Source organism: Erinaceus europaeus, chromosome 9 (assembly GCF_950295315.1).
Source record: "Erinaceus europaeus chromosome 9, mEriEur2.1, whole genome shotgun sequence".
Lineage (NCBI taxonomy): Eukaryota > Metazoa > Chordata > Mammalia > Eulipotyphla > Erinaceidae > Erinaceus > Erinaceus europaeus.
Genome location: NC_080170.1, coordinates 16151349 through 16169185, shown reverse-complemented (window position 1 = coordinate 16169185; position 17837 = coordinate 16151349). Strand labels below are relative to the sequence as shown.

General features: G+C 46.1%; 2 protein-coding genes across 9 annotated transcripts in view; one reads left to right on the top strand and one right to left on the bottom strand.

The window, feature by feature from the left end:
• Positions 1-17837, bottom strand: part of NLRP3 (NLR family pyrin domain containing 3) — a 49742-nt gene that overhangs the window by 28322 nt on the left and 3583 nt on the right. For 4 of the 8 annotated variants that reach the window (XR_009551510.1, XM_060197427.1, XM_060197435.1 and 1 more), the window contains 2 exons: positions 13933-14033; positions 10365-10487 (listed from right to left, as the gene is read on the bottom strand). The exons of 1 other annotated variant lie outside the window; for it this stretch is intronic. The gene's annotated coding sequence lies outside the window, so the exon portion shown is untranslated. The remainder of the gene's footprint in view (positions 1-10364; positions 10488-13932; positions 14034-17837) is intronic. 3 more of the 8 variants (XM_060197430.1, XM_060197432.1, XM_060197433.1) reach the window with 2 other exon arrangements.
• The window catches only part of H3-4 (H3.4 histone, cluster member), an 82189-nt gene continuing 71220 nt past the window's right edge, over positions 6869-17837 (top strand). The window contains exon 1 of the mRNA XM_007535082.3: positions 6869-6873. The gene's annotated coding sequence lies outside the window, so the exon portion shown is untranslated. The remainder of the gene's footprint in view (positions 6874-17837) is intronic.

The window sequence follows — 17837 nt, the reverse complement described above, 5'->3', positions numbered from 1 at the left end:
GCTCAAGGACCTGAGTTCGAGTCCCTGGTCCCCATATGCAGGGGGAAAACTTTGCAAGTTGTGAAGTAGTGCTACAGGTGTCTCTCTGTCTCTCTTCCTCTTTATCACCTTCAACCCCCCCGCCCCGATTTCTAGCTGTCTCTATCCAATAAGTAAATAAAGATAATTTTAAAAATTAAAAAAAGAAGAAAGAATAAGGGTAGCTGAAAGGGACACAGGAGCCTCATTTGTGTGATGCCCAGATGACTTTGAAGGGTTGTCTCTGACAGAGTAGGAGTTAGCAGTCAAATCTGCAGTCCTAGGGAGTCAGGCGGTAGGGATGGAGACTAATCCCTAGCACTGCAAAAACGGTATCATCTGTTTTCCATCTACACCATGCCTCGGCCTCGCGTGAGCTTAATGTGCAGCTTGGCGATACGAGAATCCGGCATGAAGCCCAGCCAGTCTATCTTGGCGTTACTCTCGATCACACTCTGTCATTTCACGAACATCTCATAAAAACTGCAGCAAAGGTGGGCACGAGGAACAACATCATTGCAAGACTGGCCAGCTCCTCATGGGGCGCGAGCACTTCCACACTACGATCATCATCTCTGGCATTATGCTATTCCACTGCAGAATACTGTGCCCCAGTATGGTTCCGTAGCCCCCATGTCCACTTGGTCGATTCCAAATTATATTCCTCCATGAGGATAATTTCTGGAACCATCCGTTCCACCCCGGTTCCATGGCTGCCAGTTCTTAGCAACATCGCCCCGCCAGATATTCGTCGGGATGCGGCATCATCTAAGTTCATTTCCCATGTCTACGCTCGACCGGACCTGCCAATATGCGCGGATATCTTCGCCCACCCTGTCCAACACTTGACGTCTCGTCACCCAATCTGGTCCCCTATGCCTACACTGAACTTCTCTGTTCCAGTCTCTTGGAAACAGAGTTGGCAGTCAGCTGAGGTCAAGAACAAACACCTCATCACAGACCCCTGCAAGCGTCAACCCGGCTTTGACCTAGCACGTTATGATTGGGCCCTCCTCAATCGCTATCAAACAGGCCATGGCCAGTGCACCGCTATGTTCCATCGCTGGGGAGCCAGAGATGACCCGAACTGCCCCTGCGGCGACAGACAGACTAGACCCACATAGTCAACGACTGCCACCTCTCCAGATTCAAAGGAGGTCTCGAAACTTTACATCAGGCTCAACCTGACGCTGTGGACTGGCTACGGAAGAAGGGCAAACGCTAGAAGAAGAAGGCGGTAGGGCAGCGGGTTAAGTGCACATGATGCAAAGCACAAGGACAGGTGTAAGGATCCGGATTAGAGCCCCCAGCTCCCCACCTGCAAGGAAGTTGCTTCACAAGCCACAAGCAGTGAAGCAGGTCTGCAGGTGTCTATCTTTCTCTCACCCTCTGTCTTCCCCTCCTCTCTCCATCTCTCTCTGTCCTATCCAACAACAACAACAACAACAATAAAACAACAAGGGCAACAGAAGGGAATAAATAAATAAATATTTTTTAAAAAATTTTAAATCTGTAGTTCTCTTTCAGAAAGTAGAAGTTCAAGTTCAACAGTCCGGGGACTTGGAGCACCAGGCTCCTGGACCCACAAAGATCCATCTCAGCTGGGAACAGTGGGGGCAGTGGGGGACAGCAAGGGGGCTGCAGTGCATGACTGGAAGAGTCCTCATTGGACAGGGGACATGCCCAGCAATAATGAGGTGGTGCCAGATTTCTCTCCAAAAATTTTTAATTTACCAGTGGGGATAGTGTGCTACTGTGCACAACCCAGGTTCAAGCCCAGCCTCCACTGCATTCAAGGAAAATTCAGTGATGTCGACCCCCCCCCCTTCTCTGACATTCTGTCTCACTGTGTCTTAGAAGAAAAAGTATTAGCCAGGCAGTGGTGCACCTGGTTAAGCACAAACATTAAAGTGCATAAGGACCCAGGTTTGAGTCCCTGATCCCTACCTGCATGGGAAAAGCTTCACAAGTGGTGAAGCAGTGCTGCAGGTGTCTCTCTGTCTCTTTCCCTCTCTATTTTCTCCTTCCTTCTCAATTTCTGTCTCTATCTAATAATAAATATATAAAATCTAAAAATAGAAGAAAAAGAAAGAGTAGGAAAGAGGTAAGGGGGAGACAGAAGAGAAGAATGAGAAAGGATGAGTATTTTGTGGACCAGGAGATGATGCAGTGGATAGTGTTGGACTCTCAAGTATAAAGTTCTGAGTTTGACCTCTAGCATTGCACATACCAGAATGATATCTGGTACTCTCTCTTCCTCCCACTCTCACTAATTACTAAATTAATTAATTAAATTAAAACCTAGGGGGAAAGTCAAATGTCTATTGATTCTAACATAGCAATAATAAGAATGTGAACCAAAATAACACGTTTCACAAAAACAAACAAGATGGCATCTAGTGAGCAGAGGCACACGCTTGACACGGACACATCTCAGCCATGACTCAACCAAGAAAGCAACAGGATGCCTGGGTTTCTGCACCCAGTCAGCAAGATCACACACAGACAGCCTGCTGAGACACCCTGCTGCCCCTGTCAGACTGAAACAAACAATGCCTCAGCAGGATTGTGAAAGCAATTTGGACTTTGCAGCTTCCCTTAGGGGTTGCCAGGGTTCCCTGAGCTTTCCCTTGAGCACTTTGAAAACTGCCAGAGACATGCCTCTGGCACCACCTGCGGGGCTTTCACATCTCCTGATGCCATTACACATTATGCTACTTCCTGCCTAGATACTGTTAGAGCTTTCTGGGGGAAAAAAAAAAAATCTGGAAAAGGTATCAGGGATGTCAAGACTGAGAATAGTTGTAGAAGTCGCTTCAAAGAGATGGACAGTCTCCTTTGCACAGAACGGAACAGAATTACGAAAGAGATATTCAAATGTTGCTGGGGCAGCAAAAGTACATTCTCTTACTTGGCACTCAGATGGAGTGGCTGCTGGATGTTAAGCTGGTTTTCATACGGAAGCTATAAGACAAACTCAGATGTAAACAGCTCTCTGTCTTTAATAGAATTTAAAGGTAGTGGTTTCACTCTTGCACTTTGATCCAAACAGTGCAGTGAGGGTGTTTTGTTCTCACCTCATCAACAGGAAGCTGACAGAGCTCAATGCAGGATGGAGTACCCCAATATGAGACCCGCAGAATGCAGAGGCCTGAAGCCAGTGGCCAGCTGGCTGAGCTCAGTTCTGCTAGGCTCCCTGGATCCCTCCCTGCACAGTCTTTTCCCCCAATCAAGTGTCCTTTCCTCCACAGTTCATCCAGATAAGCTAAACTTCTCCAGAGCCCTGCCCTACTAGGGAAAGACAAGCTGGGAGTATGGATCAACTTACCAATGCCCATGTCCAGCAGAGAAGCAATTACAGAAGCCAGACCTCCCACCTTCTGCACCCCATAATGATCCTGGTTTCTACTCCCAGTGGGATAAAGAATGTGAAAGCTTCCAATGGAGGGGATGGGATACAGAACTCTGGTGGTGGAAATTGTATGGAATTGTACCCCTCTTATCCCACAATCTTGTCAAACATTATTAAATCATTCAATTAAAAATTAGATGTAACTACTAACACAGAGAAGTAACAAATCTCAAGACTAAGAGGCAGGCAGACAAGCTCTCAGCTCATCCAGGACTGTGGAGTTAAGAAATCAATTAGTTGGGGGTCAGGCGGTAGCACAGCGGGTTAAGTGCACGTGACGCAAAGCACAAGAACTGGCATAAGGATCGAGCCACCGGCTCCCCACCTGCAGGGGAGTCACTTCACAGGCAGTGAAGCAGGTCTGTAGGTGTCTGTCTTTCTCTCCCCCTCTCTGTCTTCCCCTCTCTCTCCATTTCTCTCTGTCCTATCCAACAATGACCACATCAATAAATACAACAACAACAAAAGACAACAAGGGCAACAAAAGGAAATAAATAAATAATTAAAAATTTAAAAAATAGGGAGTGCTCTGGGCCCTCTCACTGTCCCTCTGTATACATCTTTCTGTATCTCACTAAAAGAAAAAGAAAAAAAAACTTTTGAATTCCTTCTCCAGGATTGTATGTGCTAGCTGAAATGAAAAATCTCTGGGCTCCTGGTGGACGCTCACTTCCACATCCCAGCATCCCAGTGGTGGCTCGGAGTGGCAGGCTGATGGTAGCTAGCCTGCTCTCACCTTTATTGTCAGCACCTTGATGGACTTTGTTTCTAACTAATCAGCTTGTGTCATGCCCAGTTTGAAACTGATAAAAGCTGTCTTCTACGGGACAAGCGGGTGCAGGTCTGGTAGGAATCAGCCTGTAACCTCTTAACATAAAATAAGCCTAACTCCCTGCCCTCCATGTGACCTCAGGTCTCATTCTTCAGTTACTTTTGAGCTATACTACGGAATTTTTTATTACACCAGTGATGTTCTGGTTCTTTCTCATGAATAAACAAATTAGTCTATCAGATACCTGTTGTTGTTACATGTTTTTTTTAACACACATCAGCTGCAGAAAGTACAGGGCAGCCATGTGTCCAGTTCATAGCTCAACCCCTCAGGCTATGGACATGAAGTATCGCCCCAAATATCTAAAGCTAGTGCTAGGAAAACACAAGCTCCACTCTAGAGAACAATGGTGTGGGGAGAGGATGTTTACAGAGAAGACATTTATTGAATGAACACCTACTGACTCTCCCACCCATGTATTTTCTCCCAACAAAGTTGTCAAAACCTAATTCAAGTCCTCCTGGCCAAGGGCTTGTTCAGCCTAAGCATAGCAGAAAGAGCAAGAAGATGGGGAACTGAGGGAGCACAAAGAAAGGGGGGAAGGGTAAGGGGACATACCTTTCACTGAGGGGCACAGCCCCTTCACCACTGCGAGCAGAATACTCAACACTTTTTCCCCTGCAAGAGGGCGCAGGGAAGGAGTCTCAGACAGGCTCTGCTTAAAGCAATGCCCTCTCTCTACATCAGAAAGGAGAGAAGAAACACCGAGTTCTGTTCAGGTTCAAGGACCAGTGTGGCGTTGTGCACCCGGTTGAGCGCACATATCACTGTGCGCTAGAATCTGGGTTCCGGCCCCTGCTTCCCATCTGTGGAGCTGAGGCTTCACCATCAGGTCTGCAGGTGTCTAGCGCTCTCTCGCCCTCTCTGCCCCCATCCTCCTCCTGGTGGATTTGTAGTTCAGGTACTGAGCCCCAAGGATACCTCTGGTGGCAAAAAAAAAAAAAATTAGGGATCAGGCGGTAGCGCAGCAGGTTAAGCGCAGGTGGTGCAAAGCGCAAGGACCAGCGTAAGGATCCCGGTTCAAGCCCCCGCCTCCCCACCTGAAGGGGAGTTGCTTCACAAGCGGTGAAGCAGGTCTGCAGGTGTCTTATCTTTCTCTCCCCCTCGCTGTCTTCCCCTCCTCTCTTCATTTCTCTCTGTCTTATCCAACAATGGCCACAGCAGTAATAACTACAATAATAAAAAACAACAAGGACAGCCAAGGGGAATAAATAAACTTTTTAAAATTAATGTGAGCGCTTAACCAGGTGCACCACCTGGTTAATTAATTAATTAATTATTTAAATTAATTAATTTAAAAGTTGTACCTGTGCAGGGACAGGAAAAACCTCGATGTAGCTGAGGTAGCAGATTGGGGCGGAGTAAGGGCCATAGGGACCAGGACTGGGGCTCTAGGCCAAACAACTCTGAATTGGGAACCCGGGTGCAGCCGGTGTGGACGACCCGGGGCCTGAGCAGCACGGACTAGGAAGTGCGCTACGCCCACAATGAAACTGGGTTTCAGTGGAAACCACCCCCTCACTCCCAATAGCTCCCCCGCTAGCCCGGGGATTGAAAGGACTCAATGATGACTCCTCTTGGGGAAAATTTTATTAGGAACAAAATCGTCATTTGCATGAGGCAGGGCCGGGTTCCCCCCCCCCCCCCCCCCGGTCACGGCGGTCACCCTAACCCTTTTGGGGACACCCTGGATCCCTCGGGAGCGGCTGCCTTCAGTCCTGGCTGCACCGAGGTTAGTCCTGGGCCGACAAGCCAGCGAAGGGGGAGGGGGTGCAACCTGCCCTGGGGTGTCTCTGGGGAACCGGACTTCTCAGCAACAAGCCGCTTTGATTTTCAGAGTAGACAATCGCGCCCTCTAACGGGCAGCAGAAGCAGAAGCTGTGCAGGGAGGGAGCCCCAAGTGCCACCAGCTATGGAGGTATGGTATGGCTTTGCCTTCCCTTACTGTGACAGCATAAGAGAGAAGAGGGACAGCCCCCAGATTTGCAAAGTCAACCCATTGGGGTGCACACTTAACCTTGAGTGGGGACCTGGGTTTCAGGACTGATGAGGCAGTGGTGTTCTTCTCTATCCAAAATAAAGTTGGCTGGTAGTGGAAGAAACCTAGAGGCTGGGGGTGGCAGAGGTTTGGACAGTGATGCTTTAGATTAATTGTTCCTTCCTGTCCTGGAAGTTTCTTTTTCTTCCCTATTACAATACAATGTCTGGGACGGGCAACATGAGTAAAAGCAGAAATTCAAAACGGTTAGGTCAATCAGCCATACTTCACAAGGCTGTGGAGTCACTGAGAGAATAACCCAAAACTTCTCATAAGAAAAAAAGCAAATGGTAATCGGGGTAGTGCAGCAGGTTAAGCGCACGTGGAGCAAAGCGCAAGGACAGGGCGTAAGGATCCCGGTGTGAACCCCAGCTCCCCACCTGCAGGGGAGTCACTTCACAGGCGGTGAAGCAGGTCTGCAGGTGTCTGTCTTTCTCCCTCTCTGTCTTCCCCCCTCTCTCCATTTCTCTCTGTCCTATCCAACAACGACGACATCAACAGCAATAATAACTACAACAACAATAAAAACAAGGGCAACAAAAAGGAAATAAATATTTTTAAAAAAAAAAGCAAGTATGACTGTACAAATTGGGTTGAGGAGGTAATTCAGTGGCAGCATATAGGACGGGCATCCTAGAGGTCTCAGGTTTGATCCCCAGCACCACTTGTGCCAGAACTGAGCACTGTTTTAATTGTTCAATTCACTTAATTTTTAAATGAATTTAAATACTGCTTTAATTCATTAAAAATAAACAGTAACCTCTGTGCCTATATAAAAAATAATGGTGGGAATCGGGCTGTAGCGCAGCGGGTTAAGCGCAGATGGTGCAAAGCACAAGGACCGGCATAAGGATCCCGGTTCGAACCCCAGCTCCCCACCTGCAGGGGAGTCGCTTCACAGGCGGTGAAGCAGGTCTGCAGGTGTCTATCTTTCTCTCCTCCTCTCTGTCTTCCCCTCCTCTCTCCATTTCTCTCTGTCCTATCCAACAACAACAACAACAATAATAACTACAACAATAAAACAACAAGGGCAACAAAAGGGAATAAATAAAATAATTATTTAAATAATAATAATAATGGTGTGCAACTGAAAGTAATTCAGTGTTTTGTGCTGAAGGGCAGACCTCCTCAAGATGTTGAAAAATTCTTCATAGGGCAAGGGGGGGAAGGGAGGGGAGAGATTTTAATTCTTAGAGGGGGGAGTGGGCAGTGGTACACTGGGGTTTAAGCTCCCAGTCCCCACCTGCAGAGGGAAACTTCACAAGCAGTAAGGCAGTACTGTGGGTGTCTCTCTTTCTCTTTATCTCCTGTGAAATGACTAATCCGCACATGTCAGCAGATTGTAACTAATCTAGCCATCTTGGAGGATTCTGTATGTAACAATCTGCACTTTTCAGCAGATTGTGTAATAGTCCACACCCTGGGGGGCTCTGATTGTAGCTAATCAGCCAACACCCTTTGATTCAGTTTGTTTTAAAACCAATCATATGGGGGCCAGGTGGTGGTGCATCTGGTTAAGCACACATATTACGTTCACAAAGACCCAGGTTCAAGCCGCTAGTCCCTACCTGCAAGGGGAGAACTTCACAAGAGGTGAAGCAGGACTGCAGGTGTCTCTCTGTCTCTTTCTTCTTCTATGTCCCCCTCCCTTCTCAATTTCTTTCTGTCTGTATCCAATAATAAGTAAATACATTTTTAAAATAGTAATAATGGAAAATAAAACCAATCAGACCACACACCTTTGCATCCTGTTCTGTAGCCAACCAGTTTGTGTGTGGCCCAGTTTGAAAAGGATAAAAGCAGGAGCTGGGTGGTGGTGCAGCTAATGAGCACACATGTTACAATGCACAAGGACCCAGGTTCAAGCCCCCAGGTATCTGCCTGCAAAGGGAAAGCTTTGCAAGTGGTGAAGCAGTGCTGCAGGTGTTTCTCTGCCTCTCTTCCGATCTCCCCCCCTTCCCTTTCAATTTCTACTGCCTTTACCCAGATAATATATGTAAAGAAAAAGGGAGTTAAGCACATGGACCAGCATAAGTTGAGACCCCAGCTGCAGGGAGAGTTGACCTGCAGGGGAGTTGATTCACAGGCTGTGAAGTAGATCTGCAGGTGTCTATCTTTCTCTCCCCCTCTCTGTCTTCCCCTTCTCTCTCCATTTCTCTCTGTCCTATAAACAAAGATAATGGTAATAAAAAAAAGAGCCTGGATTAAAAAAAGAAAAGAAAGGGAGGGAGGGATAGAAGTTGCTTGCCAAAGCAGAAGAGGCAATGAGTGTGATAGAAGCCAACCTGATTCAGCAGGTGTGAAGTAAATGTAACTTTCTACCCTCCAGGCAGCCTCGGTTTCATTCTTGGCTATATCCAAGCTGTAACACTTGAGAGCTGTGCTACGATTTTTCCATAACATCTCCTTCCCCTCTCAATTTCTGCCTCTACCCAAAATAAAATACGATAAAACACTTAGAGGGGAGGTCAAGAAAATAAAAACTACTTTGGGGGCATAGCCACTTCCTCTTTCACTAGTACTAACAACTGGAAAACCCTAGATGGATTGATTTAAAAGTCACACTTTTGGGAGAAGTTGAAACTGCAGTTAGGTTTGATGGTCAGTCTGGACAGAGACTAGCATCAGTGAATCTATTTTGAGCCTCCCCCCCCTCATTTATTTATTTATTTGCCTCCAGGATTATCGCTGGGGCTCTGAGCCTGCACTATGAATCCACTGCTCCTGGAGGTCAGTTTTCCCATTTTTTTGTTGCCCTTGTTGTTATTCTTATTGTTGTTATAGCTGTTGTGTTGTTGGATAGTACAGAGAGAAACTGAGAGAAGAGGGGAAGACAAAGAGGGGGAGAGAGATAGACACCTGCAGATCTGCTTCACCACTTGTGAAGCGACCACCCTGCAGGTAGGGAGCCGGGAGCTCGAACCGGGATCCTTTTGCTGGTCTTTGCACTTTGCACCATGTGCACTTAGCCCACTGCGCTACCGCCCACCCCCCTTATTTATTTTTTAGTGTTTTATTTATTTATTGTATAGAGACAAAGACAGATTGAGAGGAAGGGAGAAGAGAGGGAAAGAAAACAGAGAGACATCTGCAGTACTGCTTCACCACTTATGAAGCTTTCCCTCTACAGGTCGGGACTAAGGATTTTAACCCAGGTCCTTGAGTATTGTCACATGTGCACTCAACCAGAGGCACCACCACGTGGCCCCATCCCTCCTTCTAATTTCAATAATACTCTATGGTAAGGAATGGGATTTCGTGTAGGACTTCAGGGAGAAGGGAGGAGGGCCCAGTGAGTTAAGTGTGACTTTTGTGATGAATACCAGGTGCTGGAAAACAACTCAGGCTGGAGACCTTGTCTAAGACAGGATAGACTGGAACAAGAAGTGGAAGGTCTGGTATACACTGATAACAATTCTGGTGATGCAACAGAAGCTTTCCAGGGGTGGGGCAGATCCTGTATATATACATATATATATGAAAGGTGGGCATGCCCAGTAGAGGAACATACCATGATCAGATAATGCATGTAAAGAAAAAGGGAGTTAAGCACATGGACCGGCGTAAGGATCCCAGTTGAGACCCCGGCTCCCCACCTGCAGGGGAGTCAATTCACAGGCTGTGAAGTAGGTCTGCAGGTGTCTATCTTTCTCTCCTACTCTCTGTCTTCCCCTCCTCTCTCCATTTCTCTCTGTCCTATCCAACAATGACGACATCAATCAATAACAACAACAATAATAACTACAACAATAAAACAACAAGGGCAACAAAAGGGAAAATAAATAAGTATTTTTTTTAAAAGGCAGGAAAAACGTCAGCGGGGAGAGTAATATATGTCTCCGAGGGCTCCAAGAAGTCTTTATTTATTTATTTATTTATTTATTTATTTTAAAAAGGAGACATTAACAAAAACATAGGACAAGAGGAGTACAACTCCACACAATTCCCACCATCAAAACTCCATATCCCCTCCCCTCTCCTGATAGCTTTCCTATTCTTTATCCCTCTGGGAGTATGGACCCAAGGTTAGCTCCACCCTACTAGGGAAAGAGCTAGGACCTTACCAGCAAGACAATTGCTTGAAGGGACTCAAGGAATGTAGCAAAGTAAGGAGGTTGCCACACCCTCCAGATAAGCCCCAGGTTACTTGTTTTGCTCTTCACTCCAGAAAATCCACCTCAGTTTTACTGGAGAAAAAGAGAGAAAAAGTTGCAAAAAAAGGTCTGCAGCCTCCGTTTTAAAAAATACTATGGATCTGTAATGCACAGGTCCTGCATGAAAGAGATCCCAGATTCAATCCTCAGCACCACCCAGGGCTGAGCAGTATTCTGGTCAAATATTAAAATAAAATAAAATAAAATAAAATAAAATAAAATAAAATAAAATAAAATAAAATAAAATGAAATCCGGGTCTAGTGGTAGAAACAAATTTTAACATATATCAAAAGAGCCTGTAGCAGTGGTCCTCAAACTTTTGTAATTAAGGAAAGCTTTCACTAAATGTTTTGGCAAAGCAAGGAATAATCTAGTTGGTAGTGAAGTCTCTGACAAGACTGTCTTTAATCACTTAGAACTGAAAGCCAAAGACAGAAATGCATTTACTATTGGATCTAGCACGTGCATGTTTATGTGCTTACTACTATGCATTGTGTATAAAATAGGAACAGATGTCAGGGGTGATCAGTACTTAAGCCAGACAGGATGAACTAATGGACCAGTGCTTACTTAGTCAGGCATAGGGTTCAAAGTATTTTGTTTGTTTGTTTTCTGTTATACTCACCAAATTTGGTTTAATTTTTATTTTATTTTTTTACCAGAGCACTGCTCAGCTCTGGCTAACAGTGGTTGGGGAGAGGAGGATTCAACCTAGAGTCTTAGAGCCTCAGGCACTAGAGTTCTTTTACATAACCATCATACTATCTCCCCCACCCTTTTTTCTTTTTTCCTCCAAGATTACCACTGGGGCTTGATGCCTGCAGAATGAATCTAACTGAGAGGCAAGGGGAAGATGGGAAAAAAAAGAGACACCTGCAGACCTGCTTCACTATTTGCTTTTTAATTGCTATTTTAATATTTTGCTTATTAATGAGAAAGATAGGAGGAAAGAAAAAGAACCAGATATCATTCTGATGCATGTGCTGCCAGGGACTAAACTCAAAACTTCATGCTTTATCCCTCCTGGACCACGACTTACTTCACTTATTTGGTTGTTTGTTGTTGTTATTTTTTTTATATTTTATTTATTTATTTATGAGAAACATAGGTGGAGAGAGAAAGAGTCAGACATCACTCTGCTACATGTGCTGCTGGGAACTGAACTCAGGACCTCATGCTTGAGAGTCCAATGCTTTATCCACTGCACCACCTCCCCCTTTTGGTGCAGAGCTAACCGGGTCCTTGTGCATGGTAATATATGAATGCTGCTGCCGACCCCCTTTCACTAAATTCGACATTTTCATCCCAGGAGGTTCAGCTTCCCTTTCTTGTTCTGAAGAAGGCTTGGAACCCCACTAACTTTTCTTTAAAATGTATATTTGAATCACCTTTCGAATGCACAGTCCACCTCTTAGCTCCCTCCTACATAGCAGTGCCTTTCAGTATGCCTCCACCTCCCTTCACGCCAGAAACTGGGCTGGAGATGATCTAGGCCTCACACCTTTCCAAAGTCCCTAATAGGAGAGGTCACACTGCCACCAAACTCAGAAGAGCTAGAGGAGTGCTAACAGGAGCAGACAGAAGCCCAGACTAAAGAGAATTTCCACCCTTTACTCCGCGTCCTTCTGGAAGGTACACCTGCAGAGAACACATGCCCTTTGCCTACAAGCCTCACTTCCGCCACCACCAGCCCTGGAGCTATAGCAGTACAGCTCCCTCTACATTCCCCAAGAAAATCATTTGCCTTTTAAATTCTCTAGACAATGACCTGCCTTTAAAATAGGAATGAAGTCTCTTAATTCTACTGATAATTTTGAATACCTGCCCACCCCCCACTGCACTACTAGAGGAAATGAGTTCTCTCTGTCTCTATCTGAAGAAATCAGCCTGGAGTGATAAAGCCCCAGTGCAAAAGAAAAAAAAAAAAAAGAAGAAAGGAAGGAAGAAAAGGAAACTCTATCAAATAACTGCATAGTAATTTGGAAATCAACTCACCACCCTTCACCCTGCTTCTTTCATTCCTTTAGCTGGAGGGAGAGGTTCTACCCAAGACCCCAACTCTACCCCTCCTAGGGAGCTAGAGTCTGCTGAGCCCAGTCCTGAAGACAATTTGACCTGCTCAGTTCTCCCAGACCCCCCCCCCATAGGGTGAGGTTAGAGGGGACAAAGAGCAAAGGTCCCATAGGTAGGGTGCAAAGTCTAGCCCTGGCAGTAGAATTCCAGAAGGTTCTGGAAATTCTAGAGAGATGACAATCCCAGTAAGAGAGCTGGAAGTACGGGGTTTGTGTAAGTGCTGAGGTCCCAGAAATTGCCTCAATGCCCTCTGGGTCCGTAGCTTTTAGGTTCTTGGTTTCTTCTTAGAAGGTTTTCCAGGGTTTTGTTTCTATACTATATTGGAATCGGCGGGCGGGGGGCGGGGGGAGAGATGGAAGGGAGAGCATGGAAGAGAGGGATGGAAAATTTTTTTTAAAAAATAGCAGAGTTGTGGAGGGACTGAGCACCTGATGTTCAGATTTAAAAAAAAAAAAATTCTTAAAAGAAGTCAAGGGGACCATGTGGTGGCACACCTGGCTAAGCACACCAAAGTGCAAAGATCCCGGTTCAAACTCCCAGCTTGCAAACGGCAAGGGGAACACTTCACAAGCAGCGAAGCAGGTCTGCAGGTGTCTATCTTTCTCTCTCCCTATCTATCTCCCTCCTTCTCTCTCAGTTTCTCTCTGTCCTATGCCGGGCTAGCGTCGCCCGAGAGAGAGACTCTGGAACACGTGGCTGAGCGGGAACGCAATGCCATTTTTTATTGATCAGAGAAAAATGCCTTTATACCTTCTGAAGCGGAAGTGGCAGGTCGGAAGAGGAAATGGGTAGGAGAGGGTGGAGAGAAGAAAAAGAGCACAAAGATAGCAAGCTTCCATCTAACCAGTGGGGACTAAACCAGTGCCCTGCAGGCAGGGCAGGTCTCCAGCTGTTGTGAAGGTTCTAACCAGTGGGAATTAAACCAATACCCTGCAGGCAGGGCGGGTCTCAGGCAAAACAGTGACTATGTAAATAGACCACAGCATCAAGCAATGCAAGGGTAACTGGCGTGATGACCAACATGGATAGAAACAGAAGGGGTCTTTAGAAGCAGAATTAGCCAAAGGAGAAATGATGACTAACAGTCCTATGAAATAAAAATGGAAAAAAAAAAATAGCCTCCAGGAGCAGTGGATTCATAATGCTGGCACTGAACACCAGCAATTACCCTGGAGGCAAACAAGCAAAAAAAAAAAAAGACACAAAGTCTAACCCTGTGCACAAAGTAAATCATGTAAAGAAGGAAAATAAGGCAGGGGCTGAAGACAGAATAATGGCCAAACAAAAAGACTTCCCTGCCTGAAGTTCCCAGGTCCTGAGTTCAATCCCCAACACCACCATAAGTCAGAAGGGAGGGAGGGAAGCAAACAGGGAGGAAATAAGAAGGCTGGAGAGATATCTCACCTAGGAACGTGCTGCCTGCCTTGCTATGCAGGAAGTGCTGTGGCTCAGAGGAGGGCAGGTAGTTCCAGTGCTGTTAGTCTCTCTCTGAATGAAAAAGCAGCCTGGAAGTGATGAGATTCATATTATCATGAGGCTTGAGTTCCACAAGAAAGAAGAAAGGAAAGAAAAGGACATGAGATGAGAATACTAAGCAACACTCCACTATCTATTTCTAAGAGGCTAGAAAGGCTCAGGAAGATCCTTGTAGAGGCAGATACACACTAAGTCTAGCTGTTCCAGTTCATTTTGAACTCAGTGCCACACTTGCTGGCCTCCCCAGAGGTCTGGCTGAGAGGACATGGGCCCAGTGTTCCCAGCTGGCTCCCAACCACTGAGGTCTAGCGTCTTGGTTTCTTTGATCACAGCACACAGCTGGTGAATGAGTCACCTAGCCCATTTCATAGGCGTGTGTGTGTGTGTGTGTGTGTGTGTGTGTGTGTGTGTGTGTGTGTCCATGTGTGGCTTCTTCAGCAAAGTAGAAAATAAAATAGAAACCAGAAAGCAAGCTAGCAGCCCTCTTGTGGCAGCTGGGAGCCTGCGCAGTGGGAATTCATGTGCCAAGTCCCTTTTCACCCTTGTCACGGCCTGACCTCCACTGGCATCAGGTCTGCTGTCCAAACTCCAGAGACCGTGGGTGTGTCCAGCCCCACGTACACCCCCTAACCACAAAGCTACTCAAATGCAGAGTCCCAGGCTGCCAACTCCTAAAAAGGGGTCTGTGGGTGAGTGGGTGGGGGTTGGCACACTAAAGCACACAGCTGTCACTGTCCCCAGGTGCATTTTCTAGAAGGACAGCCTCATTCCGTGGATATCCATAAAGACAGCCTCCTACACAATGCACTTGCTGAGGTCACTGGACTCCTTTGCTGCAGCTCAGGGAAGCAGCACCCCCCCACACCACACACACACACACACACACACACACACACAACTTCAGCAAGAGGAAAGGGAATTCCCAGAGACACACTGGCTTTCACCCTTTGCCCCCCCACCCCCCAACCCCCCCCCACACACACACACACTTACTCCCAATCTCTTCTAAGAACCCACCCAAGTATCAGAGACAGAGACGGACTTTGATTAAAGGATTATTGGCTTTTGTCATTGAGGGGCTGGCAGGTCACACATCCCAGGGGTCAGCTCTTAAGATGCAGCCCCAGGGGAGAAGGGGTGCTGCAAAAGACTTGCAGGATAAGGCCGGCAAGGACTCAGTCTTTTCTTCAAAGGCTCTGGAGTAGAAGAGGTCCATCCACCCAGACTCACCCGCTTTACCTGGAGTCCAAACTTAGAGTTTATCTCGGCTAGGATAATCTCCTGGTGCTTATCAGATGTCCCCAGTGCCAAGCTCACCACTAGCTTGCTTCTGAAGGGCCTGAGCCTCCCCTCATTCTTCCTCAAGCAGCAAGGAGGTACACCAGACCTTCCTACCTGCACCAAACTCAGCTCTCCCCTTTCTCCTGTCTAAACTCCCTCTAGCCAGCAGCTCTACCTCAAGAAACCCCAGACCTAGGGGCTAGCTGGTGGTGCACCTGGTTGAGCACACATTACAGTGCACAAGGACCCAGGTTCAAGCCTCTGGTCCCCACCTGCAGGGGGAAAGCCTCGAGAGTGGCAAGGCAAAGTTGCAGGTATCTCTCTGTCTCTCTCCCTCTTTATCTCCCCCTTCCCTCTCCATTTCTGGCTGTCTCTATTCAATAAATAAATAAAGGACAGCAAAAAAATTTCTTTATGGGGCTAGGCAGTAGCGCAGCAGGTTAAGCACACAGATCGGCATAAGAATCCCAGTTAAGGATCCCAGTTCAAGCTCCCAGCACCCCACCTACAAGGAGGTCCCTTCACAGGCGGTGAAGCAGGTCTGCAGATATCTTTCTCTCCCCTCTCTGTCTTCCTTTCCTCCCTCAATTTCTCTCTGTCCTATAGAACAATGACAGCAAATAACAACAACAATAATAACAATGACGATAAAAAACGATAAGGGAGACAAAAGAGAAAAAATAGCCTCCAGCAGCAGTGGATTTGTACTGCAGGCACCAAGCCCCAGTGATAACCATGGAGGAAAAAAAACATTCTTTACAGAAAAAAAAAAAGAGGGGGGTCAGGCGGTAGCACAGGGGGTTAAGCGCACATGGCAGGAAGCACAAGGACCCAGTTTGAGCTCCCAGCTCCCCACCTGCAGGGGAGTAGCTTCACAAGTGGAGAAGCAGATCTGCAGGTATCTATCTTTCTCTCCCCCTCTTTGTCTTCCCCTCCTCTCTCAATTTCTCTCTATCCTATCCAACAATGACCTCAAATAACAACAACGAAAAAAAACAATAAGGGCAACAAAAAGGGGGTGGGAATAAGCCTCCAAGAACAGTGGATTCATGGTGCAGGCACCAAGCCCTAGCCCCAGCAATAATCCTGGAGGCAAAAAGAAAAAAGAAAAAGAAAAGAAATCCCAGGCCTCCTCTCCTGGAGGTGCTCTTTTTTATTATTTGTTATCAGCAGCAGGTTACAAGATTATAAGAGTACAGTGTGTAGCTCCACACCACACCCACCACCAAAGCTCTGTGTTCCCACCACCTCCCAAAGATAACCGCCATAGTTCTCACACAAGTCTTAGAAATAGTTTGCTTGCTTCTGGTTTGTTCCTCTGGCTTATTGTTTGTTTTTTGAAAGTCCATGTGAATCAGATTGCTAGCCTCCATATATGAGTGAAACCATCTGGTATTGTCTTTCACTTCACTTATTTCACTAAGCATCATCACCCCCCAGTTTCATCTATTTTGTATCAAAGGACCCAGTATCATCTTCTTTCTTATTGCAGAGTAATATCCCATGGAATATATATCCTGTAACTTCTTTAGCCAGCCATTGTGGTGGGCATTTAGAAAGCTTCCACTCACAAGACAACAAATAACCTCATCCAAAAATGGGGGGAGGACATGGACAGAATATTCACCACAGAAGAGATCCAAAAGGCCGAGAAACACATGAAAAATGCTCCAAGTCTCTGACTGTCAGAGAAATGCAAATAAAGACAACAATGAGATACCACTTCACTCCTGTGAGAATGTCATACATCAGAAAAGGTAACAGTAGCAAATGCTGGAGAGGGTGTGGGGACAAAGGAACCCTCCTGCACTACTGGTGGGAATGTAAATTGGTCCAACCTCTGTGGAGAACAGTCTGGAGAACTCTCAGAAGGCTAGAAATGGACCTACCCTATGATCTTGCAATTCCTCTCCTGGGGGTATATCCTAAGGAACTCAGCACACCAATCCGAAAAGATCTGTGTATACCTATGTTCATAGCAGCACAATTTGTAATAGCCATAACCTGGAAGCAACCCAGGTGTCCAACAACAGATGAGTGGCTGAGCAAGTTGTGGTATATATATACACACACACACACAATGGAATACTACTCAGCTATAAAAAAAAAAAGTGGAGATGTCACTGTTTTCAGCCGATCTTGGATGGACCTTGAAAAATTCATGTTAAGTGAAATAAGTCAGAAACAGAAGGATGAATATGGGACGATCTCACTCTCAGGCAGAAGTTGAAAAACAAGATCAGAAGAGAAAACACAAGTAAACACAAGTAGAACCTGAACTGGAGTTGGTATGTTGCACCAAAGTAAAAGACTCTGGGGTGAGTAGGAGGGAGAATACAGGTCCAAAAAGGATGACAGAGGACCTAGTGGGGGTTGTATTGTTATACGGAAAACTGGGAAATGTTATGCATGTACAAACTATTGTATTTACTGTTGAATGTAAAACATTAATTCCCCAATAAAGAAATTAAAAAAGAAAGAAAGAGAAAAAGAAAGAAAGCTTTCACTCTTTGGCTATTATGAATAATCCAGCTATGAACATAGGGGTGCAT